This window comes from Carassius carassius, chromosome 18 (assembly GCF_963082965.1).
Source record: "Carassius carassius chromosome 18, fCarCar2.1, whole genome shotgun sequence".
NCBI lineage: Eukaryota > Metazoa > Chordata > Actinopteri > Cypriniformes > Cyprinidae > Carassius > Carassius carassius.
In genome coordinates this window covers 31,644,487-31,671,991 of record NC_081772.1, presented here as the reverse complement: position 1 = coordinate 31,671,991, position 27,505 = coordinate 31,644,487, and the positions used below count along the sequence as shown (strand labels likewise).

Genomic DNA, 27,505 nt, shown 5'->3' with positions numbered 1-27,505 from the left:
GCGTGATTTTGTTTCTGAAGCTTGGCCTGTGCAGGGCGCCATCAGACAAGGGGGCTTGCTTTCTAACATTAGGCGTAGTCGTGGCCGAGAGGTTAAGGCGATGGACTTGAAATTCATTGGGGTCTCCCTGCGCAGGTTCGAACTCTTCCCATTTCCGGAAGGATTTGCAGTATTGCTTTAGCTTTCTGTGACTGTAATTGTGCCATCTATGGTCCTTCGCTCTCTGTGCCATAACTGCTTCTAGCTTTCATCCTCGTGACACCTGCGTCTCTTCTGGCCAGCTTGTTGTAAAATTGCTGCTTTATAAAAGGTGAGAAGCCAGTGCTCCACAGGAGCCCGGATAGCTCAGTCGGTAGAGCATCAGACTTTTAATCTGAGGGTCCAGGGTTCAAATCCCTGTTCGGGTGAAGGTCTGTCTGCTTTTGGCGGAGTCACCTTGCTATCACTACGGTCCATCTCTTCTTCTGAATCTGTACTGGAGCGGTGTTCCTTCCTGCTCCAGGGTATCAGTGCACCTCCCTTGTTTGGCACACCTGATTCTGATGGTCAGCTCGTTAGGAAAGCGCGCTCACAGAGTGAGTAGAATAAGACAGACCTCCGAATTGTGCAGTGCTGTCGGTCCCCAGGCCCAGCACTGAAAAACCCCATTACATAGGATGAGACATGGCAGCCTGATTTCTCCTCAGTGGGACTGCTGTTTTAGCCGCTTCCAGGGCTAACTTACAATCTCAGCTTGCTAGGTTGCAATTAGGTCAGGCACCAGTGTTACACACAACATGGCAGAAGGTGGTCTGCTTAATTCAAGTCCCTGTTTGGGCGTAGGTCAGTCTTCTTTTTGTAGGCCTCAGCTTGCTATCACTACGGTCCATCTCTTCTGCTGACTCTGTACTAGAGCGATGTTCCTTTCTGCTCCCGGGGATCAGTGCATCTCCCTTGTTCGGCACACCTGATTCTGATGGTCAGCCCTTTAGGAAAGAGTGCTCACAGAGTGAGTAGAATAAGACAGACTTCCCAATTGTGCAGTGCTGTCGGTCCCCAAGGCCAGTACTGAAAAACCCCATTACATAGGATGAGACATGGCAGCCTGATTTCTCCTCAGTGGGATCGCTGTTTTAGCCGCTTGCAGGGCTAGCTTGCAATCTCCGCTTGCTGACTGAGCTGGGTTGGTTGCAAGTAGGTCAGGCAGCAGTGTTGGACACAAACTGAGCAGTAATTGGTCTACTCCCGTAGTCGTGGCCGAGTGGTTAAGGCGATGGACTTGAAATCCATTGGGGTCTTCCTGCGTAGGTTCGAATCCTGCTGACTACGCTGTTTGCTGAAGGCCATGAGGCAAAGCATCCATGCATTTTTCACGGTCCTCGCACTTATTTGCGAAATGTCTAGTCCCTCATCGATGGACAAACACGCCGCTGCTGCTTCTTGTATCCGTGCTCCAGGGGTTGTCTTGGGTGAGCCAGTTGCACGCCGTGATCGTATAGTGGTCAGTACTCTGCGTTGTGGCTGCAGCAACCCTGGTTTGAATCCAGGTCACGGCAACCCTTTGCCGTTGAGTATACAGGAAGGTTGAAAATTTTTTACCACCTCATCTTTCTGCGTGATTTTGTTTCTGAAGCTTGGCCTGTGCAGGGCGCCATCAGACAAGGGGGCTTGCGTAGTCGTGGCCGAGAAGTTAAGGTGATGGACTTGAAATCCATTGGGGTCTCCCTGCGCAGGTTCCAACTCTGCCGACTACGGGAGGGATTTGCAGTATTGCTTTAGCTTTCTGTGACGGTAATTGTGCCATCTATGGTCCTTCGCTCTCTGTGCCATAACTGCTTCTAGCTTTCAACCTCGTGACACCTGCGTCTCTTCTGGGCAGCTTGTTGTAAAATTGCTGCTTTATAAAAGGTGAGAAGCCAGTGCTCCACAAGAGCCCGGATAGCTCAGTCGGTAGAGTATCAGACTTTTAATCTGAGGGTCCAGGGTCCAAGTCCCTGTTTGGGCGAAGGTCTGTCAGCTTTTGGCGGAGTCACCTTGCTATCACTATGGTCCATCTCTTCTTCTGAATCTGTACTGGAGCGGTGTTCCTTCCTGCTCCAGGGTATCAGTGCACCTCCCTTGTTTGGCACACCTGATTCTGATGGTCAGCTCGTTAGGAAAGCGCGCTCACAGAGTCAGTAGAATAAGACAGACCTCCGATTTGTGCAGTGCTGTCGGTCCCCAGGCCCAGCACTGAAAAACCCCATTACATAGGATTAGACATGGCAGCCTGATTTCTCCTCAGTGGGACTGCTGTTTTACCCGCTTCCAGTGCTAGCTTACAATCTCGGCTTGCTAGGTTGCAAGTAGGTCAGGCAGCAATGTGACACACAACAGGGCAGAAGGTAGTCTGCTTAATTCAAGTCCCTGTTTGGGCGAAGGTCAGTCTACTTTTTGGAGGGCTCAGCTTGCTATCACTACGGGTCCATCTCTTCTGCTGACTCTGTATTAGAGCGATGTTCCTTCCTTCTCCCGGGGATCAGTGCATCTCCCTTGTTCGGCACACATGATTCTGATGGTCAGCCCTTTAGGAAAGAGTGCTCCCGGAGTGAGTAGAATAAGAAAGACCTCCCATTTGTGCAGTGCTGTCGGTCCCCAGGGCCAGTACTGAAAAACCCCATTACATAGGATGAGACATGGCAGCCTGATTTCTCCTCAGTGGGACTGCTGTTTTAGCCGCTTGCAGGGCTAGCTTGCAATCTCCGCTTGCTGACTGAGCTGGGTTGTTTGCAAGTAGGTCAGGCAGCAGTGTTGGACACAAACTGAGCAGAAATTGGTCTACTGCCGTAGTCGTGGCCGAGTTTTTAAGGCGATGGACTAGAAATCCATTGGGGTCTCCCCGCGCAGGTTCGAATCCTGCCGACTACGCTGTTTCCTGAAGGCCATGAGGCAAAGCATCCATGCATTTTTCATGGTGCTCGCACTTATTTGCGAAATGTCCAGTCCTTCTTCGATGGACAAACACGCCGCTGCTGCTTCTTGTATCCGGGCTCCAGGGGTTGTCTTGGGTGAGCCAGTGGCACGCCGTGATCGTATAGTGGTTAGTACTCTGCGTTGTGGCCGCAACAACCCCGTTTCGAATCCGGGTCACGGCAACCCTTTGCCGTTGAGTATACGGGAAGGTTGAAAATTTTTTACCACCTCATCTTTCTGCGTGATTTTGTTTCTGAAGCTTGGCCTGTGCAGGGCGCCACCAGACAAGGGGGCTTGCTTTCTAACATTAGGCGTAGTTGTGGACGAGAGGTTAAGACGATGGACTTGAAATCCATTGGGGTCTCCCTGCGCAGGTTCGAACTCTTCCCATTTCCAGAAGGATTTGCAGTATTGCTTTAGCTTTCTGTGACGGTAATTGTGCCATCTATGGTCCTTCGCTCTCTGTGCCATAACTGCTTCTAGCTTTCATCCTCGTGACACCTGCGTCTCTTCTCGGCAGCTTGTTGTAAAATTGCTGCTTTATAAAAGGTGAGAAGACAGTGCTCCACAAGAGCCCAGATAGCTCAGTCGGTAGAGCATCAGACTTTTAATCTGAGGGTCCAGGGTTCAAGTCCCTGTTCGGGCGAAGGTCTTTCTGCTTTTGGCGGAGTCACCTTGCTATCACTACGGTCCATCTCTTCTTCTGAATCTGTACTGGAGCGGTGTTCCTTCCTGCTCCAGGGTATCAGTGCACCTCCCTTGTTTGGCACACCTGATTCTGATGGTCAGCTCGTTAGGAAAGCGCGCTCACAGAGTGAGTAGAATAAGACAGTCCTCCGAATTGTGCAGTGCTGTCGGTCCCCAGGCCCAGCACTGAAAAACCCCCATTACATAGGATGAGACATGGCAGCCTGATTTCTCCTCAGTGGGACTGCTGTTTTACCCACTTCCAGGGCTAGCTTACAATCTCGGCTTGCTAGGTTGCAAGTAGGTCAGGCAGCAATGTGACACACAACAGGGCAGAAGGTGGTCTGCTTAATTCAAGTCCCTGTTTGGGCGAAGGTCAGTCTACTTTTTGGAGGCCTCAGCTTGCTATCACTACGGGTCCATCTCTTCTGCTGACTCTGTATTAGAGCGATGTTCCTTCCTTCTCCAGGGGGTCAGTACATCTCCCTTGATCGGCACACATGATTCTGATGGTCAGCCCTTTAGGAAAGAGTGCTCACGGAGTGAGTAGAATAAGACAGACCTCCCATTTGTGCAGTGCTGTCGGTCCCCAGGGCCAGTACTGAAAAACCCCATTACATAGGATAAGACAAGGCAGCCTGATTTCTCCTCAGTGGGACTGCTGTTTTAGCCGCTTCCAGGGCTAGCTTACAATCTCGGCTTGCTAGGTTGCAAGTAGGTCAGGCAGCAGTGTTACACACAACATGGCAGAAGGTGGTCTGCTTAATTCAAGTCCCTGTTTGGGCGTAGGTCAGTCTTCTTTTTGTAGGCCTCAGCTTGCTATCACTACGGTCCATCTCTTCTGCTGACTCTGTACTAGAGCGATGTTCCTTTCTGCTCCCGGGGATCAGTGCATCTCCCTTGTTCGGCAAACCTGATTCTGATGGTCAGCCCTTTAGGAAAGAGTGCTCACAGAGTGAGTAGAATAAGACATAAGATTTTTAAGAGCGCTAGGGGAAGGGCGGTACCGCTGGCGCCACGACCAGGTGCTAAAGGCTTTGGCGGACTCCATCTGCACAGCGATCCAGCTCAGCAAGACCCAGGTAGCCCCCAAACAGACAATCACCTTCATTAGAGCTGGGCAGAAGGAACAATTCCACCGGCCTAGCTCTACGGGGGGGCTCCTCTCCACTGCTCGTGATTGGCAGCTTCAGGTTGACCTTGGAAGGCAGCTTAAGTTCCCAGGCAACATCACAGCCACTTCTCTCCGCCCAGACATGGTGCTAACATCTGAGTCTACCAAGCAAGTGGATATCCTGGAACTAACTGTCCCCTGGGAAGACCATATTGAAGAGGCCCACGAGCGCAAGAGGGCTAACTACGCAGGGCTCAGCTCGGAGTGCCGGAACAATGGCTGGAAATCTCGCTGCGAGCCAGTCGAGGTCGGGTGCCGAGGCTTCGCTGGCCACTCACTGCTGCGAACCCTCAAACTCCTTGGAGTGAAAGGACTGCAATTGAAAAAAGCCACCGCAAACATCTTAGAGGCCGCAGAAAGGGCTTCTCGGTGGCTGTAGATCCGTAGGGGGGATCCGTGGAGCAACATGCCACTTGGACACAAGCCGGGGACTGATCACCCCTGGCTGGGTCGCCCGGGTGAGGGTGTATGAAGATTAAAGACCCGAAACACCCTATGACCTCGGGATTTTCACTGATGACGTGTCCAAGTAGCACCAGAAGGTGTATTAAAACTCTAGACAGACTTCCCAATTGTGCAGTGCTGTCGGTCCCCAGGGCCAGTACTGAAAAACCCCATTACATAGGATGAGACATGGCAGCCTGATTTCTCCTCAGTGGGATCGCTGTTTTACCCGCTTGCAGGGCTAGCTTGCAATCTCCGCTTGCTGACTGAGCTGGGTTGGTTGCAAGTAGGTCAGGCAGCAGTGTTGGACACAAACTGAGCAGAAATTGGTCTACTGCCGTAGTCGTGGCCGAGTTTTTAAGGCGATGGACTAGAAATCCATTGGGGTCTCCCCGCGCAGGTTCGAATCCTGCCGACTACGCTGTTTCCTGAAGGCCATGAGGCAAAGCATCCATGCATTTTTCATGGTGCTCGCACTTATTTGCGAAATGTCCAGTCCCTCTTCGATGGAAAAAACACGCCGCTGCTGCTTCTTGTATCCGGGCTCCAGGGGTTGTCTTGGGTGAGCCAGTGGCACGCCGTGATCGTATAGTGGTTAGTACTCTGCGTTGTGGCTGCAGCAACCCCGTTTCGAATCCGGGTCACGGCAACCCTTTGCCGTTGAGTATACGGGAAGGTTGAAATTTTTTTACCACCTCATCTTTCTGCGTGATTTTGTTTCTGAAGCTTGGCCTGTGCAGGGCGCCACCAGACAAGGGGGCTTGCTTTCTAACATTAGGCGTAGTTGTGGACGAGAGGTTAAGATGATGGACTTGAAATCCATTGGGGTCTCCCTGCGCAGGTTCGAACTCTTCCCATTTCCGGAAGGATTTGCAGTATTGCTTTAGCTTTCTGTGACGGTAATTGTGCCATCTATGGTCCTTCGCTCTCTGTGCCATAACTGCTTCTAGCTTTCATCCTCGTGACACCTGCGTCTCTTCTGGGCAGCTTGTTGTAAAATTGCTGCTTTATAAAAGGTGAGAAGCCAGTGCTTTACAAGAGCCCGGATAGCTCAGTCGGTAGAGCATCAGACTTTTAATCTGAGGGTCCAGGGTTCAAGTCCCTGTTCGGGCGAAGGTCTTTCTGCTTTTGGCGGAGTCACCTTGCTATCACTACGGTCCATCTCTTCTTCTGAATCTGTACTGGAGCGGTGTTCCTTCCTGCTCCAGGGTATCAGTGCACCTCCCTTGTTTGGCACACCTGATTCTGATGGTCAGCTCGTTAGGAAAGCGCGCTCACAGAGTGAGTAGAATAAGACAGTCCTCCGAATTGTGCAGTGCTGTCGGTCCCCAGGCCCAGCACTGAAAAACCCCCTATTACATAGGATGAGACATGGCAGCCTGATTTCTCCTCAGTGGGACTGCTGTTTTACCCACTTCCAGGGCTAGCTTACAATCTCGGCTTGCTAGGTTGCAAGTAGGTCAGGCAGCAATGTGACACACAACAGGGCAGAAGGTGGTCTGCTTAATTCAAGTCCCTGTTTGGGCGAAGGTCAGTCTACTTTTTGGAGGCCTCAGCTTGCTATCACTACGGGTCCATCTCTTCTGCTGACTCTGTATTAGAGCGATGTTCCTTCCTTCTCCAGGGGGTCAGTACATCTCCCTTGATCGGCACACATGATTCTGATGGTCAGCCCTTTAGGAAAGAGTGCTCACGGAGTGAGTAGAATAAGACAGACCTCCCATTTGTGCAGTGCTGTCGGTCCCCAGGGCCAGTACTGAAAAACCCCATTACATAGGATAAGACAAGGCAGCCTGATTTCTCCTCAGTGGGACTGCTGTTTTAGCCGCTTCCAGGGCTAGCTTACAATCTCGGCTTGCTAGGTTGCAAGTAGGTCAGGCAGCAGTGTTACACACAACATGGCAGAAGGTGGTCTGCTTAATTCAAGTCCCTGTTTGGGCGTAGGTCAGTCTTCTTTTTGTAGGCCTCAGCTTGCTATCACTACGGTCCATCTCTTCTGCTGACTCTGTACTAGAGCGATGTTCCTTTCTGCTCCCGGGGATCAGTGCATCTCCCTTGTTCGGCAAACCTGATTCTGATGGTCAGCCCTTTAGGAAAGAGTGCTCACAGAGTGAGTAGAATAAGACATAAGATTTTTAAGAGCGCTAGGGGAAGGGCGGTACCGCTGGCGCCACGACCAGGTGCTAAAAGGCTTTGGCGGACTCCATCTGCACAGCGATCCAGCTCAGCAAGACCCAGGTAGCCCCCAAACAGACAATCACCTTCATTAGAGCTGGGCAGAAGGAACAATTCCACCGGCCTAGCTCTACGGGGGGGCTCCTCTCCACTGCTCGTGATTGGCAGCTTCAGGTTGACCTTGGAAGGCAGCTTAAGTTCCCAGGCAACATCACAGCCACTTCTCTCCGCCCAGACATGGTGCTAACATCTGAGTCTACCAAGCAAGTGGATATCCTGGAACTAACTGTCCCCTGGGAAGACCATATTGAAGAGGCCCACGAGCGCAAGAGGGCTAACTACGCAGGGCTCAGCTCGGAGTGCCGGAACAATGGCTGGAAACCTCGCTGCGAGCCAGTCGAGGTCGGGTGCCGAGGCTTCGCTGGCCACTCACTGCTGCGAACCCTCAAACTCCTTGGAGTGAAAGGACTGCAATTGAAAAAAGCCACCGCAAACATCTTAGAGGCCGCAGAAAGGGCTTCTCGGTGGCTGTAGATCCGTAGGGGGGATCCGTGGAGCAACATGCCACTTGGACACAAGCCGGGGACTGATCACCCCCGGCTGGGTCGCCCGGGTGAGGGTGTATGAAGATTAAAGACCCGAAACACCCTATGACCTCGGGTTTTACACTGATGACGTGTCCAAGTAGCACCAGAAGGTGTATTAAACTCTAGACAGACTTCCCAATTGTGCAGTGCTGTCGGTCCCCAGGGCCAGTACTGAAAAACCCCATTACATAGGATGAGACATGGCAGCCTGATTTCTCCTCAGTGGGATCGCTGTTTTACCCGCTTGCAGGGCTAGCTTGCAATCTCCGCTTGCTGACTGAGCTGGGTTGGTTGCAAGTAGGTCAGGCAGCAGTGTTGAACACAAACTGAGCAGAAATTGGTCTACTCCCGTAGTTGTGGCCGAGTGGTTAAGGCGATGGATTTGAAATCCATTGGGGTCTCCCCGCGCAGGTTCGAATCCTGCTGACTACGCTGTTTGCTGAAGGCCATGAGGCAAAGCATCCATGCATTTTTCACGGTCCTCGCACTTATTTGCGAAATGTCCAGTCCCTCTTCGATGGACAAACACGCCGCTGCTGCTTCTTGTATCTGGGCTCCAGGGGTTGTCTTGGGTGAGCCAGTGGCACGCCGTGATCGTATATTGGTTAGAACTCTGCGTTGTGGCAGCAGCAACCCCGGTTCTAATCCGAGTCACCGCAACCCTTTGCCTTTGAGTATTCGGGAAGGTTGAAAATTTTTTACCACTTCATCTTTCTGCGTGATTTTTTTTCTGAAGCTTGGCCTGTGCAGGGCGCCATCAGACAAGGGGGCTTGCTTTTTAACATTTGGCGTAGTCGTGGCCGAGAGGTTAAGGCGATGGATTTATAGGATTTAAACTCTTGTTATCTGGCAACCGCTATCACTACAGCTCTCGTAGTAGAGGGGCGTAGAGCAGTCAGCACTGTTACAGGTTCCTTTTTTGGACATTCGGCGCGTTCTTTTGGTTTTTCACAAGTTCATCAAACAACCGCAGTAAGAATTTTCATCAAGCACGGTGAGTAATGGCTTCTCCTATCATTGTTTCTTGCACCTCTTGCCACATGTACAGTTTATCTATCTCTGTCGCTGATGAGGGATTCACATGTGATAAATGCAGGGAAATAGTTAGGCTGACAGAGAAGATTTCAGAATTAGAGACACGCATCCAAACTTTAATTGAGGACAGTAAGAATGTTAGGGCTCTAGATACAGCTTTGGATGCGTCTAGCTCAGGGATTCCTGTACATTGTTCGGTTCCGGAAACAGAGCCCCAGCAGCAGGACAACTGGGTGACGGTGAGGCAGCGTAGTCGTGGGTCAAAACACCGCTCTTCTGTTCCGATCAAAACATTAAACAGGTTCTCCCCACTCAGTGATTCACCCACTGAGAAACCTGATGAAAGTGCTCTAGTTATTGGTGATTCTATTGTACGGAACGTGAATATAGAGACACCAGCCACCATAGTCAAATGTTTACCGGGAGCCAGAGCGCCTGACATCTTGGCAAATTTAAAAGTGCTGGTTAATGCTAAACGTAAATACAGTAAGATTGTTATTCATGCCGGCGCTAATGATGTTCGACTTCGCCAGTCGGAGATCACTAAAAATAACATTAAAGAGGTGTGTGAACTTGCAAGCACGATGTCAGACACTGTAATATGCTCTGGTCCCCTCCCTGCTTACCGTGGTGATGAGATGCATAGCAGATTGTCATCACTCAATGGCTGGATGTCTAAGTGGTGCCCAAAGAATAACATAGGTTTCATAGACAATTGGACGAGCTTTTGGGGCAGACCTGACCTGTTTAAAAGAGATGGTCTTCATCCCTCCTGGGGTGGCGCCACTCTTCTCTCTAGAAATATGGCAAATAGTCTTAGTGTTTATACTTGACTAACTGGGGCCCAGGTCAGGAAGCAGACAGACTGGCTAAACCGACCGTCTGCTAGCTGCCTCCCGTCACAGAGGTCAGTTAATTCTCAGCACATAGAGACTTTTTCACCTAGATATCACACTATAGAGACTGTGTCTGTTCCCCGAACTAGAAAATACAAAAAACGTCCAAACCAAGTTAAGATTAACAATTTAATTGAGGTTCAACAAATAAAAAACAGAAGCAATATGGATAAACAAATGATAAAGCTTGGCTTATTGAATATCAGATCCCTTTCTACGAAAACACTTTTTGTAAATAATATGATCACTGATCATAATATAGATGTACTCTGTTTGACAGAAACCTGGCTAAAACCTGATGATTACATTATTTTAAATGAGTCCACCCCCCAAGATTACTGTTATAAACATGAGCCACGTCTAAAAGGCAAAGGTGGAGGTCTTGCTTCAATTTATAACAACGTTTTCAGGATTTCTCAGAGGGCAGGCTTCAAGTATAACTCATTTGAAGTAATGGTACTTCATATAACATTATCCAAAGAAACAAATGTTAATGATAAATCCCCTGTTATGTTTGTACTGGCTACTGTATACAGGCCACCAGGGCACCATACAGACTTTATTAAAGAGTTTGGTGATTTTACATCCAAGTTAGTTCTGGCTGCAGATAAAGTTTTAATAGTTGGTGATTTTAATATCCATGTTGATAATGAAAACGATGCATTGGGATCAGCATTTATAGACATTCTGAACTCTATTGGTGTGAGACAACACGTTTCAGGACCTACTCATTGTCGAAATCATACTCTAGATTTAATACTGTCACATGGAATTGATGTTGATGGTGTTGAAATTATTCAGCCAAGTGATGATATCTCAGATCATTATTTAGTTCTTTGCAAAATTCATATAGCCAAAATTGTAAATTCTACTTCTTGTTACAAGTATGGAAGAACCATCACTTCTACCACAAAAGACTGCTTTTTAAGTTATCTTCCTGATGTATCCAAATTCCTTAGCATATCCAAAACCTCAGAACAACTTGATGATGTAACAGAAACTATGGACTCTCTCTTTTCTAGCACTTTAAATAAAGTTGCTCCTTTACGCTTAAGGAAGGTTAAGGAAAACAGTTTGACACCATGGTATAATGAGCATACTCGCACCCTAAAGAGAGCAGCCCGAAAAATAGAGCGCAGCTGGAGGAAAACAAAACTAGAGGTATTTCGTATTGCTTGGCGGGAAAGTAACATATCCTACAGAAAAGCACTAAAAACTGCTAGATCCGATTACTTTTCTTCTCTTTTAGAAGAAAACAAACATAACCCCAGGTATTTATTCAATACAGTGGCTAAATTAACGAAAAATAAAGCCTCAACAAGTGTTGACATTTCCCAACACCACAGCAGTAATGACTTTATGAACTACTTTACTTCTAAAATCAATACTATTAGAGATAAAATTGCAACCATTCAGCCGTCAGCTACAGTATCACATCAGACAGTGCACTATAGATCCCCTGAGGAACAGTTCCACTCATTCTCTACTATAGGAGAGGAAGAATTGTATAAACTTGTTAAATCATCTAAACCAACAACATGTATGTTAGACCCTATACCATCTAAGCTCCTGAAAGAGGTGCTTCCAGAGGTCAAAGATCCTTTTCTGACTATTATTAATTCCTCATTGTCATTAGGACATGTCCCCAAAACCTTCAAACTGGCTGTTATTAAGCCTCTCATCAAAAAACCACAACTTGACCCCAAAGAACTAGTTAATTATAGACCAATCTCAAATCTCCCTTTTCTGTCCAAGATACTAGAAAAGGTGGTATCCACACAATTATATTCCTTCTTAGAGAAAAATGGTATATGTGAGGATTTCCAGTCAGGATTTAGACCGTATCATAGTACTGAGACTGCTCTTCTTAGAGTTACAAATGATCTGCTCTTATCATCTGATTGTGGGTGTATCTCTCTATTAGTTTTATTGGATCTTAGTGCTGCGTTTGACACAATTGACCACAACATTCTTTTGCATAGACTTGAATACTTTGTTGGCATCAGTGGAAGTGCATTAGCATGGTTTAAATCGTACTTATATGACCGCCATCAGTTCGTAGCAGTGAATGAAGATGTATCCTATCGATCACAAGTGCAGTATGGAGTACCTCAAGGCTCAGTACTAGGGCCGCTACTCTTCACGCTTTATATGTTACCCTTGGGAGATATCATCAGGAAACATGGTGTTAGCTTTCACTGTTATGCTGATGATACTCAGCTCTATATTTCTTCGCAGCCCGGTGAAACACACCAATTTGAAAAACTAATGGATTGCATAGTCGATATAAAAAACTGGATGACGAGTAATTTCTTACTGCTAAATTCTGAAAAAACAGAGGTGTTAATTATAGGACCTAAAAACTCTGCTTGTAATAACCTGGAACACTGTCTAAGACTTGATGGTTGCTCTGTCAATTCTTCATCATCAGTTAGGAACCTAGGTGTGCTACTTGATCGCAATCTTTCCTTAGAAAGCCACGTTTCTAGCATTTGTAAAACTGCATTTTTCCATCTCAAAAAATATATCTAAATTACGGCCTATGCTCTAAATGTCAAATGCAGAAATGTTAATCCATGCATTTATGACCTCAAGGTTAGATTATTGTAATGCTTTATTGGGTGGTTGTTGTGCACGCTTAGTAAACAAACTACAGCTAGTCCAAAATGCAGCAGCAAGAGTTCTTACTAGAACCAGGAAGTATGACCATATTAGCCCGGTCCTGTCAACACTGCACTGGCTCCCTATCAAGCATCGCATAGATTTTAAAATATTGCTTATTACTTATAAAGCCCTGAATGGTTTAGCACCTAAGTATTTGAATGAGCTCCTTTTACATTATAATCCTCTACGTCCGCTACGTTCTCAAAACTCAGGCAATTTGATAATACCTAGAATATCAAAATCAACTGCAGGCGGCAGATCCTTTTCCTATTTGGCGCCCAAACTCTGGAATAACCTACCTAACATTGTTCGGGAGGCAGACACACTCTTGCAGTTTAAATCTAGATTAAAGACCCATCTCTTTAACCTGGCATACACATAACATACTAATATGCTTTTATTATCCAAATCCGTTAAAGGATTTTTAGGCTGCATTAATTAGGTAAACCGGAACCGGAAACACTTCCCATAACAACCTATGTACTTGCTACATCATTAGAAGAATGGCATCTACGCTAATATTTGTCTGTTTCTCTCTTGTTCCGTGGTCACCGTGGCCACCAGATCCAGTCTGTGTCCAGATCAGAGGGTCACTGCAGTCACCCGGATCCAGTACGTATCCAGACCAGATGGTGGATCAGCACCTAGAAAGGACCTCTACATCCCTGAAAGACAGCGGAGACCAGGACAACTAGAGCCCCAGATACAGATCCCCTGTAAAGACCTTGTCTCAGAGGAGCACCAGGACAAGACCACAGGAAACAGATGATTCTTCTGCACAATCTGACTTTGCTGCAGCCTGGAATTGAACTACTGGTTTCGTCTGGTCAGAGGAGAACTGGCCCCCCAACTGAGCCTGGTTTCTCCCAAGGTTTTTTTCTCCATTCTGTCACCGATGGAGTTTCGGTTCCTTGCCGCTTTCGCCTCTGGCTTGCTTAGTTGGGGACACTTCATCTACAGCGATATCGTTGACTTGATTGCAAATAAATGCACAGACACTATTTAACTGAACAGAGATGACATAACTGAATCCAATGATGAACTGCCTTTAACTCTCATTTTTGCATTATTGACACTGTTTTCCTAATGAATGTTGTTCAGTTGCTTTGATGCAATGTATTTTGTTTAAAGCGCTATATAAATAAAGGTGACATTGACATTGACATTGATGGACTTGAAATCCATTGGTGTCTCCCCGCGCACAAACTGAGCAGTAATTGGTCTACTCCCGTAGTCGTGGCCGAGTGGTTAAGGTGATGGACTTGAAATCCATTGGGGTCTCCCCGCACAGGTTCAAATCCTGCTGACTACGCTGTTTGCTGAAGGCCATGAGGCAAAGCATCCATGCATTTTTCACGGTCCTTGCACTTATTTGCAAAATGTCCAGTCCCTCTTCGATGGACAAACACGCCACTGCTGCTTCTTCTATCCGGGCTCCAGGGGTTGTCTTGGGTGAGCCAGTGGCACGCTGTGATCGTATAGTGGTTAGTACTCTGTGTTGTGGCCACAGCAACCCCGGTTCGAATCCGGGTCACGGCAACCCTCTGCCGTTGAGTATACGGGAAGGTTGAACATTTTTTACCACCTCATCGTTCTGCGTGATTTTGTTTCTGAAGCTTGGCCTGTGCAGGGCGCCATCAGACAAGGGGGCTTGCTTTCTAACATTAGGCGTAGTCGTGGCCGAGAGGTTAAGACGATGGACTTGAAATCCATTGGGGTCTCCCTGCGCAGGTTCGAACTCTTCCCATTTCCGGAAGGATTTGCAGTATTGCTTTAGCTTTCTGTGACGGTAATTGTGCCATCTATGGTCCTTCGCTCTCTGTGCCATAACTGCTTCTAGCTTTCATCCTCGTGACACCTGCGTCTCTTCTGGGCAGCTTGTTGTAAAATTGCTGCTTTATAAAAGGTGAGAAGCCAGTGCTCCTTAAGAGCCCGCATAGCTCAGTCGGTAGAGCATCAGACTTTAATCTGAGGGTCCAGGGTTCAAGTCCCTGTTTGGGCGAAGGTCTTTCTGCTTTTGGCGGAGTCACCTTGCTATCACTACGGTCCATCTCTTCTTCTGAATCTGTACTGGAGCGGTGTTCCTTCCTGCTCCAGGGTATCAGTGCACCTCCCTTGTTTGGCACACCTGATTCTGATGGTCAGCTCGTTAGGAAAGCGCGCTCACAGAGTGAGTAGAATAAGACAGACCTCCGAATTGTGCAGTGCTGTCGGTCCCCAGGCCCAGCACTGAAAAACCCCATTACATAGGATGAGACATGGCAGCCTGATTTCTCCTCAGTGGGACTGCTGTTTTACCCACTTCCAGGGCTAGCTTACATTCTCGGCTTGCTAGGTTGCAAGTAGGTCAGGCAGCAATGTGACACACAACAGGGCAGAAGGTGGTCTGCTTAATTCAAGTCCCTGTTTGGGCGAAGGTCAGTCTACTTTTTGGAGGCCTCAGCTTTCTATCACTACGGGTCCATCTCTTCTGCTGACTCAGTATTAGAGCGATGTTCCTTCCTTCTCCAGGGGGTCAGTACATCTCCCTTGATCGGCACACATGATTCTGATGGTCAGCCCTTTAGGAAAGAGTGCTCACGGAGTGAGTAGAATAAGACAGACCTCCCATTTGTGCAGTGCTGTCGGTTCCCAGGGCCAGTACTGAAAAACCCCATTACATAGGATAAGACAAGGCAGCCTGATTTCTCCTCAGTGGAACTGCTGTTTTAGCCGCTTCCAGGGCTAGCTTACAATCTCGGCTTCCTAGGTTGCAAGTAGGTCAGGCAGCAGTGTTACACACAACATGGCAGAAGGTGGTCTGCTTAATTCAAGTCCCTGTTTGGGCGTAGGTCAGTCGTCTTTTTGTAGGCCTCAGCTTGCTATCACTACGGTCCATCTCTTCTGCTGACTCTGTACTAGAGCGATGTTCCTTTCTGCTCCCGGGGATCAGTGCATCTCCCTTGTTCGGCAAACCTGATTCTGATGGTCAGCCCTTTAGGAAAGAGTGCTCACAGAGTGAGTAGAATAAGACAGACTTCCCAATTGTGCAGTGCTGTCGGTCCCCAGGGCCAGTACTGAAAAACCTCATTACATAGGATGAGACATGGCAGCCTGATTTCTCCTCAGTGGGACTGTGTTTTATCCGCTTGCAGGGCTAGCTTGCAATCTCCGCTTGCTGACTGAGCTGGGTTGGTTGCAAGTAGGTCAGGCAACAGTGTTGGACACAAACTGAGCAGTAATTGGTCTACTCCCGTAGTCGTGGCTGAGTGGTTAAGGTGATAGACTTGAAATCCATTGGGGTCTCCCCGCGCAGGTTCGAATCCTGCTGACTACGCTGTTTGCTGAAGGCCATGAGGCAAAGCATCCATGCATTTTTCACGGTCCTCGCACTTATTTGCAAAATGTCCAGTCCCTCTTCGATGGACAAACACGCCACTGCTGCTTCTTCTATCCGGGCTCCAGGTGTTGTCTTGGGTGAGCCAGTGGCACGCCGTGATCGTATAGTGGTTAGTACTCTGCGTTGTGGCCGCAGCAACCCCGGTTCGAATCCGGGTCACGGCAACCCTCTGCCGTTGAGTATACGGGAAGGTTGAACATTTTTTACCACCTCATCGTTCTGCGTGATTTTGTTTCTGAAGCTTGGCCTGTGCAGGGCGCCATCAGACAAGGGGGCTTGCTTTCTAACATTAGGCGTAGTCGTGGCCGAGAGGTTAAGACGATGGACTTGAAATCCATTGGGGTCTCCCTGCGCAGGTTCGAACTCTTCCCATTTCCGGAAGGATTTGCAGTATTGCTTTAGCTTTCTGTGACGGTAATTGTGCCATCTATGGTCCTTCGCTCTCTGTGCCATAACTGCTTCTAGCTTTCATCCTCGTGACACCTGCGTCTCTTCTGGGCAGCTTGTTGTAAAATTGCTGCTTTATAAAAGTTGAGAAGCCAGCGCTCCACAAGAGCCTGGATAGCTCAGTCGGTAGAGCATCAGACTTTTAATCTGAGGGTCCAGGGTTCAAGTCCCTGTTCGGGTGAAGGTCTTTCTGCTTTTGGCGGAGTCACCTTGCTATCACTACGGTCCATCTCTTCTTCTGAATCTGTACTGGAGCGGTGTTCCTTTCTGCTCCAGGGTATCAGTGCACCTCCCTTGTTTGGCACACCTGATTCTGATGGTCAGCTCATTAGGAAAGCGCGCTCACAGAGTGAGTAGAATAAGACAGACCTCCGAATTGTGCAGTGCTGTCGGTCCCTAGGCCCAGCACTGAAAAACCCCATTAAATAGGATGAGACATGGCAGCCTAATTTCTCCTCAGTGGGACTGCTGTTTTACCCGCTTCCAGTGCTAGCTTACAATCTCGGCTTGCTAGGTTGCAAGTAGGTCAGGCAGCAATGTGACACACAACAGGGCAGAAGGTGGTCTGCTTAACCCTCTGGAGTCTAAGGGTATTTTTGGGGCCTGGAGAAGTTTTGTCATGCCCTGACATTTGTGCTTTTTTCAGTTTCTTATCAATATCTGAATGGGTAAAGTCTAATCTCACTGTAATCAGCACAAACTGGTCTATAATAATATGTAAAATGCATGTATGTACATGATTGTGTTTTTGAGAAAAAAAATATTATGCGTGGTTAGTGAAAAACTAAAAATGTTAAAACACTTGAAAAAGGCAAAAAAAACACATAGAGAACATTGGTTCCCGGGATTTTTGAGAACTGTAGCTTGTAGCTTAGAATTTTTCTGTCTAAATTATGTGAAAATCATCTTGTTTACTCACTTACAGAAAACAATATATTGATTTACATTTTCTAAGACACTTTTTGTTGGTAAAAGTCATATGCGAGTAGGCGTCAACTATCATGAATATCATTGTGATTTACACCTGAGAAGACAAAGGGCCGCATAATGAGCTGCATAATGAGCCATTCAGTCATCTGTGCCACTGAGAGGAAGGAGTTACAAGAAAGAATGTGAGAAAAAAATAAAAGTATATAATTTTATGTTTGTAGTTTATTTAGAATATATTTAATTATCCCACAACATACTTTAATATCCACTTGGGGGAGCAGTTAAACAGTTTATCAGGAACAATCAAAGCTGACTTTCAAACAAATTTTTTGGCATCAATACTCCAGTCACACAATCCTTCAGAAATCATTTTAACAATCTTATTTTCTACAAAAAAAAACATTTATTGTTGTTATTATTATCGTTATTATTATTATTATTAATGTTGAAAAGAGCTGAGAATATTTTTTAGGTTTTTTAGGGGGAATAAATTGGAAGAACAGCATTTTTTTACATTTGTTAGCCTACAGTTATTTATTTGTTACATTTATATTATTTACATCAAACTTTTGAATGGTCGTATAGTATATTCCCAGCCGGCAATGACATGTGGGGCCCAGATGAGGGCTTCATGGGCGGCAAATGTGGGCCCCATTATGGGCTTGCACCCGGGATCCACATTGGGGCAAGCCGTGGAAGCCCAGAAGTACTAAAAGTGGGACCTGTAAGGGTACCGCATGGGTCTTAATTGGGCAATTCATGTCAGATCCATTTGGGCCCCACCTTCCCAAAGGGGTCCAAAGTGGGCTTTGCAACATGGCTACACAGATGGGCTTTAAATGGGATCTGTAAGAGTCTTATGTGGGTCCTAACTGGGCAATTCATGTCAAACCCATTTGGGCCCCACCTGCCCAAAGGGGTTTAAAGTGGGTTTGCACCCGGGATCCACATGGGGGCCAGCCGTGGATACCCAGGTGGGTTTTAAGTGGGATCTGTAAGGGTCTTATGTGGGTCTTAACTGGGCAATTCATTTCAGACCCATTTGGGGCCCACCAGTCTGAAGGGGTTTAAAGTGGGCTTGCACCCGGGATCCACATGGGGGCCAGCCGTGGATGCCCAGGTGGGTTTTAAGTGGGATCTGTAAGGGTCTTATGTGGGTCTTAACCGGGCAATTCATGACAGACCCATTTGGGCCCCACCTGCCCAAAGGGGTTTAAAGTGGGTTTGCACCCGGGATCCACTTGGGGGCCAGCCATGGATGCCCAGGTGGGTTTTAAGTGGGATCTGTAAGGGTCTTATGTGGGTCTTAACCGGGCAATTCATGACAGACCCATTTTGGCCCCACCTGCCCAAAGGGGTTTAAAGTGGGCTTGCACCAGGATTCAACCGTGAATGCCCATATGGGCTTAAAGTGGGCTCTGTAAGGATCTTATGTTGGTCCTAACTGGGCAATTCATGCAAGGTAAGCCCAACCATTTATTTAAGGAAACAATCTAAGAATAAATTAAGAATGAATGTAAGTACAAGATAAATACAAGACACTTGATGCTTTGAACTGCAAGAGATATATTAAATGGAACAACAAAAATTATCTTTAAAAAACAATGTCCCAACATACGGTAAACTAAAAAATATATATAAAAAAAAAAAATCTCTGAAAAAAACCCTCCAAAAATACAATACAAAATACACTCATTATATAATACATTGAACAACAAACATGATCTTTAACCATTTAAATTTTACAACGTACTGGTAAATAAATAAAAAAAATAAATTTTTAAAAAATGTCTGAAAAAAAGAAAACAAAACATCTCCAAAAAATACATCCAAAACAGTCATGGCGTTTGTGTTGTCGATGTTCTTTTTTCTCTTAGGGCTCTTGCAGCCCTCTCCCCGCCACGATCACGTGCGCCTGTGAACCATTTCCCCAGTGCCATTTCCACATCCTTTCGGTTCACATTCTGAGTTAAAGCGTTACTCTTCAGTGCACCTAAAAACAAGGGAGCATAAGTCAATTTAGCAAGGTTCTTTTTTTGCTCCAACTTGCAACTCTTCAAATCATTCATTCAAGTTACACATTTCCACATGTGGTAAGCTAAAATGTTACCCCTAGGGTGACATTTACCATGGAATTTTATGCCAACCTATAACCCTTTTTACATTACATGTTGAAATTTAGCCTCAAATGCACACCAGATTTGAGCGACATTAGAAACAGTTTTCCATGAATATATCATGTCATATCACATAACTTCCTGTCGAATCACAGACACGACAGCTGCCAGTGAAATGCGAAGCGCTGTCAGATGTTCAACACCAGCAGAGATCATATACACTCGCACACAGACATCAAGAATCAGCATATGAATCTCAACAATGGTGACATGCTTCATGGTGCAATGCATTCTGAGTGCATCATACGAAACTTATCCATGGCTCCCAGAATGCACTGCACCATTGAAGCATGTCACGTTGAGATTCATATGCTGATTCTTGATGTCTGTGTGCGAGTAAAACTCACAGGAGACCAACATATGTAAATGGTGTGTTATAAATCGTTTGATGTTCTGATTAAATTCTATTATTCCCTTGCTGTAGAATCACAACAATAAAACAGAATGAATAACATATTATCTATATAAACCTTACACATAATCAGTCAAAAGTCCTGGGCCCCATTCCAAGTAGAAGGTTTAACAAATTGTAAAACCAACCTTGATCTCTGAGCTGATTTACCCTGCAAACAAAAACCCTAGGTTGTTCTTGTGTCCGCAGCATAAGGAAAGCTATCATCAATCGAGCTCGGAAACAGCGATTCACCATGACAACGAGGGAGAAAAGGACGTGTTGCAGCCATTTTTTCATCGGATGTGTCACAAGAAATTCCAAACTGCTGCGGCGCAAGATAGAATGCTCGTTACTTTATTGCATTTACATTCCTACACTTGACTAGGCTATTTCAAATACAGCGAAACTGTTTCAAATGTGAGAATTACACTGTTGTGTAGGCTAAATGCAATCCCACTGTGTTCAGGCATAATAGGTAGCAGTTGAAAATGAAATATTTTAAAATATTCTGCTTGACATTCATATTTGGTGACAACTTCAGGTTTTTGAAACTTCACAAGAACGCAGATTTTAGTAGACCTGTGATTGTGTGTACTCTTACTCTTCAGTACTCTTTTGGACAGGGTAACCAGGCAGCTAGATTCAGTGCACCCTCACACAAGGATTTTATTTATGGACTTTTTCTCTGCTTTTAATACTGTACACACAGACACACTATTGCACCGTCTGGTGGAGCTTCAGGTCCATCCAGCACTGATTTTATGGATTAAGGGTTTTTTACAGAATAGCAGGTTTTAGTAAATGGTTTTAAATCCAGTAAGCTGTTTTTAAACTCAGGACTCCCACAAGGTTGTGTTTTATCTCCCAATCTCTTCTTGGCCATCTCTTGCAGCAGTGAAGGAATGACTCTTTAAATATGCAGACGACATGGCCTTAGTAGCCCATCTGACAGGTGCCAATGCGCTGTCTGACTACCATCAGGCAGTTAGCAATCTGGCCAGGACTTTTAAGGCAAGTTTCCTCGAGCTCAACATTGGAAAGACCAAGGAAATGTGTTGTGGTAGCAGAGGAACACTTACCACGACACAAACACAGCTTTTCCAGCCGATCAGCATTTATGGCCAACATGTAGAACAGGTCAAATCTTTTAGATAACTCGGAACAGAAATAGACGGATCCCTCTCTTTCTCTGAACACACAGAATATGTGTACAAGAAGGCCCAGCAGCGCCTCCATCCGAGAAAGCTCAGGACTTTTAATGTCAGCAAGTACATTTTAACCACAGTCTACACATCACTGATAGAATCCACTCTCACATTTAACATCTCTTCTTGGTACAATGCACTCACCACTAAATACAAAACAAACCTCACACGAATAATAACACAGGCTGGCAAAATAATTGGCTCCCCCTAAACCCCACTATCAGATATTTACACTCACTCAGTACTTAGGAAAGCCACCACCATAACACAAGACCCCACCCACCCTCTTCACCAGTCCTTTCAGTTACTGCCATCAGGTCACCGTTACAAGGTCCCACTAGCCCGTAAAAATGTTTATAAGAAGTCCTTCATTCCCACGGCCATCACTAAGTTGAATATTCTGAAACCAGCACCTTAACTCCGACCTGTGTTCATTGTTGTTGTTGTCTGGTTATTGTTGTTTGTTACTGTGTACCACTGTGTGGCTATTTTAGTGAGTGTATTTGTTTTCTCTTTTTTCAAATCTATATATTGTTGAGCCTGTCGAAGACAAATTTCTGTCACTTGTGACAGACAATAAAGTTTTTCTTATCTTATCTCTCCAAGACCATGAATGTTGTTTTAAAAAGTTAACATTTTTGATTTTGACTGCCTTAGTCTTAAACTAATCTTATCGAGAGTCTATGGAGGGGCTCTTACTTCCATTACTAAATGTCATCGGAACGTCACAATGACGTAGGTCCAAAATGGGTCTATAGGCCTACATTTTATTTGCCATTGATTTAGGTAGGAGACCTGCACACAGTATTGGCCTACACAATGTTGCTAAAGTGTTGACGGGCCCCCCTTAGAAACAATTAAAGTATCACTGGACTAGTTCAGTTCACTTACACACTTTTGAATTTTTTAAACAGTGTATTGGAGTTGTAGTATACTTCAAAGATAAGACTAACTGTTAAAGTGTGGATTTTGCAGAGAAGAATCCTGCAGAGTTCTGTGGAGAACAATTCTTGAAGTAGATTTTTTGGCCATTAAGGCAAATTAATGTAATAATTCAAGTCATAAATTTGGCATATTTTGACAAGACACGAAAATGGGCACTACATTCATGCCAGTAGAATGAAATCTACCAATTTGAGATCGACTGGGCGAGTGGTTAGAGAGTTGCATGTGGAACAGACCAGTGGTTATAAGGCTGAAATTGTCCTTAATGTTATGTTAAAATGTTGATAATCTCCAACTAAATTGTGTTTTGACAAACTACTGTATCATTTAACTTTGGATAAATAAAAGAAAGGCCAAAGACAAGTTTCATTGAGCAATAAAAAAACTGAATTTACCATAGAAAACTTCAAAAAGACGCAGATCTTTGAAGCACAGCTTGCCCATCCGTCCGGTCACGTTGTACTGCCGTTGCAGTTCTGGCAACATCAGGAACTTCATCATCCTCCTAGTGGCATCTTCAAGTGAGGAACCCCCTATGTCTGCAACCATGGCAACCTTAAGAGTATACAGTAATAGAGCAAAGTACATTTAAAGTCACAGGATCAGAAAACACCATATTAAGACAGTAAATATCATAATATATTCTCTGTCCCCATTACATAGCCAAACACCCCGCTTTAAACCTGGCATCCTTATTTTTGGCATGTCAATGTTAATAATAATAATAATAATAATAATAATAATAATAAAAAAAGTGTTAAACCAATTATGTGCTTGATAGCATAAAATACCAGTTCCCTAAAACCTACAAGACTGGCATTGTGAATATGGCCTATAGACCGTAGTCTATAGGCCATATTCACAATGCCAGTCTTCCCTTTTCAGCATAGAGCTTCACAGCCAAACTGCCTCAAGGGGGTGATTTACTACAGAATGACCAAGATTATGTCCATGGGGAAATGAAGACATTTTCCATCAAGCATAATTTTGTGTAGAAGTCCACCCTCAATATTTTTGACTGGAAGTTATTTTGGCACTTTCTAGAAGGGGTGTGCCAAAAAGTCGATAAAGATCTTTATACGACACGTGACAATTCGATTAAGATTCTTAAACTCTGGATAATCGACCATGAATAGCCTATATGACAAACACGCCGAGCAAAAATAACAGGTGGAACCAACAATCTCATTACCTCAATCACTACGTTGTTTATATTAGAGATTTTTCAGGTTCAACAGCAGACAAAAGCCAGAAGAGGGTGCTGTCCACAAATATTTTTTAGGTTATTGTATATTGTTCTCATGTGTGTCAAGTTGTACAAGACTGTGTTTTGTAAGTAATGATATAATATTTCATTCATAATTGTAGTTTTATGCACTTAAAAGTATTGAATATAAAAATCGAAAATCGCATCGCAATATTTGTCAGAAAAACTGCAATTAGGTCAAAATTGTGCACCCCGCCAAACGCTATGGCGATTTCAATCAGTAGTCATGTAATGTTGAAGTCTTGTACGACTATATTGTTTGTGATCCCTACCTAGTGCCTACCACACTTCTTTTACACCAGTCAAATTGGTGGAAATCTGAGGATTACCAGTCAGCAACAACAATATTGTTGTTGGGGTTATCCGGTTATTGAGGGGGTGGGTTGTTGAGTGAAAATATAACCGTGGGTCCTCAATCCTGCGTTCGGAAAAATGCCTATTATAACACGGGAGTCAATGGGCAAATCAGCATTGTTTTCCCCAATATGGTGCACGTGGCGGGGGCGGGAGCAAGGCTGTTGGGGCGTATCCAATTTGCCGACTGTAGCTATACAAGTGTAATGGTCTTAATAACTTGTCTATTTAGCTAAGGACTGTTTTGCTGAAGACAATTACCATCAGATTTGAAATTAAGATTAGTCAATGGAGCAGTGAACTGATGTTCAAGTATACTTAAAAGTCTCTTCCGTATTTGGACTACATGAAGGTGAAAAATGTTAAGTTGTAGCAGACATGGTTGATTTGAAGCAACCTGGCATGGGTCTTGAACTCTGCAAAGTTTAGTGATTCATTATGCATGGGAAGGATTTTGTCAGAAGAAAGAAAAAGAAAACACAGGAAAACAATAGGATCTGGCCCCCAAAAACTTACCACTGCAGACATGAATTCAGGGTCTGAGAGCTTCTCATTCATGGCGATAACATCCTCAACGTTGGCCAGGGGGAAAACAGCACCATCTGGTATCGCCATGACTGGCATGGAATCTTTTTTGAGCAGTATGTTTAGCATCTGCCCATGCAACTTCCGTGTGTCCTTCACTTCTTCTAGCAATGTCACTAGTGTGATGAACATTGCTCCATCAATTTTTTGGGGGGCTAAACTTTGGCCACACAGTAACTGGGCTGCTCTGTGGCCAGGAGACGGGGTGGGGCTGCCGTCAAGTAGGCTCATGCTGAGGCCACTTGTGGGAGACCCACAGGGGTTTCTCGGGGTCAGACTCTGTCTTGCTGGGCTGACCCTGGTTACCTATACAATTTGGAAGCAGAAACTTTGACTTTAAGGAACATTTCAATACCTCTAAACGAAAACAAAAATATTACTACAAATACTGAAATGGCAGATCTACGAGCTCATAATGCATTGTAACATAAGGCGTTGTGAACTCGCCCACCCTCCCAGAAACGTTGGGGCTGCGGGATCCCTGGGACCTGCTCCGTCACCCGGAAACGTGAGGGCTGCTTAATCCCCTCTGGGACACACGAGGGCTGCGGCTTCTTCTCTGGGACACACGAGGGCTGCGGCTTCCCCTCTGGGATACACAAGGGCTACGGCTTCCCCTATGAGACACACGAGGGCTGCTGAGTCCTCTCTGGGACACACGAGGGCTGCGGCTTCTTCTCTGGGACACACAAGGGCTGCGGCTTCTTCTCTGGGACACACAAGGGCTGCGGCTTCCCCTCTGGGACACACAAGGGCTGCGGCTTCCCCTCTGGGACACACAAGGGCTGCGGCTTCCCCTATGAGATACATGAGGGCTGCTGAGTCCTCTCTGGGACACACGAAGGCTGCGGCTTCCCCTCTGGGACATACAAGGGCTGCGGCTTCCCCTATGAGACACATGAGGGCTGCTGAGTCCTCTCTGGGACACACAAGGGCTGCGGCTTCCCCTCTGGGACATACAAGGGCTGCGGCTTCCCCTATGAGACACATGAGGGCTGCTGAGTCCCCTCTGGGACACATGAGGGCTGCGGCTTGTCCTCTGTACAATATGAAAGCAGAAGTACAGCATTAACACCATTTCAATATCCTAAGAGGAAGAAATACCGGTAACACTGCAGCAAATTAAAAACACAACACTAAAACATTAAATAACTAGACCAACACATCATAGGTCAAAGACCGGGGTCTTGTAGCGCAATGTCAGTGGTTAATGGTGATTTGCACGGTTTGCGACTAGATTGGCTTAATCGGATTGATGCTGACTTCTGTGCTGCAGGGAACATTGTTCCGTCTAGGATACTTAGACTAGCCTACTTTTTTACATGTCACCAAAGGCTGTTGCGTTGCTTTACAAGTTAAGGAGCTTTATGATTCTGCCGAAATATAGGCTACATTGTCAAAATACAAATTGCAGAAATTTAGCCATCATGTGGGTTGCTTGTAATTAAATCATACAAGTCTGAAGATTCACATTTCAATAACTATCAGATTTCATTGGAAGATTAGGCTACTGAAATCGAGTTTGCCTTTTACCAGAGCTAAGGATCTTTATCATTGGGCGACAAAACGTAGCCTAGGCCAATGGTTCTTATCCAAGGGATTGCGACCCCCAAGGGGGTTGCAAGACGTTTCCGATGGGTCGCGAGATGCTCTCCATGTTTATTTTTTGAGAAAAGAGCAAGAGAAAATAAAGATTTGAATAAGGTGTCTTAAAATATTAATGTCTTACAATATAGCCTACTGAATGAATGAAACGGCATTTCAGAATTTTCTGTCTGACACTATAAACAATCGAATGCAAAGAGAGAATTTATCTTATCGTAGGCGACGTTTTCAGCATGTGATATTTCCCCTCTGTGACAAAATGCTGCAGATTCACCTTAATTTGTGAATGGATAAGCTATTCTCTGACAAAAAAGTTTTAAGAACCACTGGCTAGGCGATATGCGGGCAATCACTCGAAAGTCAATGGATGGGTCAGTGCATCAATTAAATTAAAAATAAATTAAATCCTGACCATATAGCCTATCTACATTTCTCATTAAAGGAGGGACATTTTCACTTCTCCTTTTGTAGACCAATTATTGTAGAACTATTATAGGTCTTGTTACACTTAATCACTTCACACACTTAATCACTAACCCTGTTTTTTGTCCGGGCTTCACCTGCACCCAACATTTTCTTAGACACAAACGCCTCGGGAGGAGTAGGTGGCAAGACATCTCCCTCAATGTCCGTTTCCTCCTCACTGGAAGCCAGCAGTGGTTTTGGTGCTCTATATTCAGTTAAAAGCAAACATTTAAACTTTTACAATAGAATACACTGAAAAAAGCAGTTATAGGTGTTTGTTATGCCCCTTTTCCCCTGCACATTTTCGTAACGGCTCCGCACGGCACGCTTTATTTGTGTTTTCACAGGGAGACCCGGGACCCGTTACGATTTTTCGCACCCGTTTCAGAGGTGGCTCTATCGTGCTGAACCAACACGAAACGTGACGTAACAGGGTGCTGTCCACTGATTGGTTAGAGAAAATAAGCGCGACGAAACACACAAACAAGGAAGTGAGAGAGAGGCAGAGGAGTTGATGACAAGTCCAGATGAGCGGTGTAAAATTAATCTTAGAAGTGGAGAAGTACAGGGAGTTGTATGATCCCCAGCACATGTTCTACAAGGACAACAGCTGATCAGAAGCGCTTGTCGACTGTCGCGGAGAAATACGTATATGGTGTAAACAGGGGGGCAGCAGATCGAGGGTGATTATAGCGAGCGCGCCATGTGTGTAAAACAAAACACACAAACAACAGCCTCGCCTCTTCTAAATATTCCTGGCTCTGTCTTTTGCCGTTTTCGCTGACTACAAGCCACAGAGCAAACAACAGCAGCAGTAACGCCTCTAATGCCTCCATTGTTGTGTTTACTTTACTGACCACGGCGTGACAGTACATATGCCGTCTACTAAAAATGACGTCACAGCAGTGTCGCCATGCTAACTACACCCACTTCCAGGTCGTAACGACACTACCTTCTGTATGGAAACAAAAACCGTCCTGGTTGTCCAAAGCGTGTGGTGCTGTACCATGCCATACCGCGCTGTACCGTGCTGCAGTGGAAAAGCATACTGATCTAGTTTTGGACTCTAAAATATTGGCATCAATATTGCTTTTTATGATATATTCCCACCGAAAGGAGTTTTTTATACTGTATGTGGCTCAAGGAATTTTTCTAACAA

At 45.6% G+C, this 27,505-nt stretch overlaps 12 non-coding genes across 12 annotated transcripts; all 12 read left to right on the top strand.

Annotated features, from left to right (window-relative positions):
* Positions 1-334: 334 nt before the first annotated feature.
* Positions 335-407, top strand: trnak-uuu (transfer RNA lysine (anticodon UUU)). Its single transcript has one exon. It is a non-coding gene; the product is annotated as a tRNA-Lys (tRNA).
* Positions 408-1,226: 819 nt separating this feature from the next.
* Positions 1,227-1,308, top strand: trnas-uga (transfer RNA serine (anticodon UGA)). The gene has a single exon. It is a non-coding gene; the product is annotated as a tRNA-Ser (tRNA).
* A 603-nt stretch (positions 1,309-1,911) lies between these two features.
* On the top strand, positions 1,912-1,984 carry trnak-uuu (transfer RNA lysine (anticodon UUU)). The gene has a single exon. It is a non-coding gene; the product is annotated as a tRNA-Lys (tRNA).
* Positions 1,985-2,804: 820 nt separating this feature from the next.
* On the top strand, positions 2,805-2,886 carry trnas-aga (transfer RNA serine (anticodon AGA)). Its single transcript has one exon. It is a non-coding gene; the product is annotated as a tRNA-Ser (tRNA).
* A 618-nt stretch (positions 2,887-3,504) lies between these two features.
* trnak-uuu (transfer RNA lysine (anticodon UUU)) lies at positions 3,505-3,577 on the top strand. Its single transcript has one exon. It is a non-coding gene; the product is annotated as a tRNA-Lys (tRNA).
* Positions 3,578-5,575: 1,998 nt separating this feature from the next.
* On the top strand, positions 5,576-5,657 carry trnas-aga (transfer RNA serine (anticodon AGA)). The gene has a single exon. It is a non-coding gene; the product is annotated as a tRNA-Ser (tRNA).
* Positions 5,658-6,276: 619 nt separating this feature from the next.
* On the top strand, positions 6,277-6,349 carry trnak-uuu (transfer RNA lysine (anticodon UUU)). The gene has a single exon. It is a non-coding gene; the product is annotated as a tRNA-Lys (tRNA).
* Positions 6,350-8,348: 1,999 nt separating this feature from the next.
* On the top strand, positions 8,349-8,430 carry trnas-uga (transfer RNA serine (anticodon UGA)). The gene has a single exon. It is a non-coding gene; the product is annotated as a tRNA-Ser (tRNA).
* A 5,393-nt stretch (positions 8,431-13,823) lies between these two features.
* Positions 13,824-13,905, top strand: trnas-uga (transfer RNA serine (anticodon UGA)). Its single transcript has one exon. It is a non-coding gene; the product is annotated as a tRNA-Ser (tRNA).
* A 1,922-nt stretch (positions 13,906-15,827) lies between these two features.
* On the top strand, positions 15,828-15,909 carry trnas-uga (transfer RNA serine (anticodon UGA)). The gene has a single exon. It is a non-coding gene; the product is annotated as a tRNA-Ser (tRNA).
* Positions 15,910-16,064: 155 nt separating this feature from the next.
* Positions 16,065-16,136, top strand: trnah-gug (transfer RNA histidin (anticodon GUG)). The gene has a single exon. It is a non-coding gene; the product is annotated as a tRNA-His (tRNA).
* A 391-nt stretch (positions 16,137-16,527) lies between these two features.
* Positions 16,528-16,600, top strand: trnak-uuu (transfer RNA lysine (anticodon UUU)). Its single transcript has one exon. It is a non-coding gene; the product is annotated as a tRNA-Lys (tRNA).
* The last annotated feature ends 10,905 nt before the right edge of the window (positions 16,601-27,505 follow it).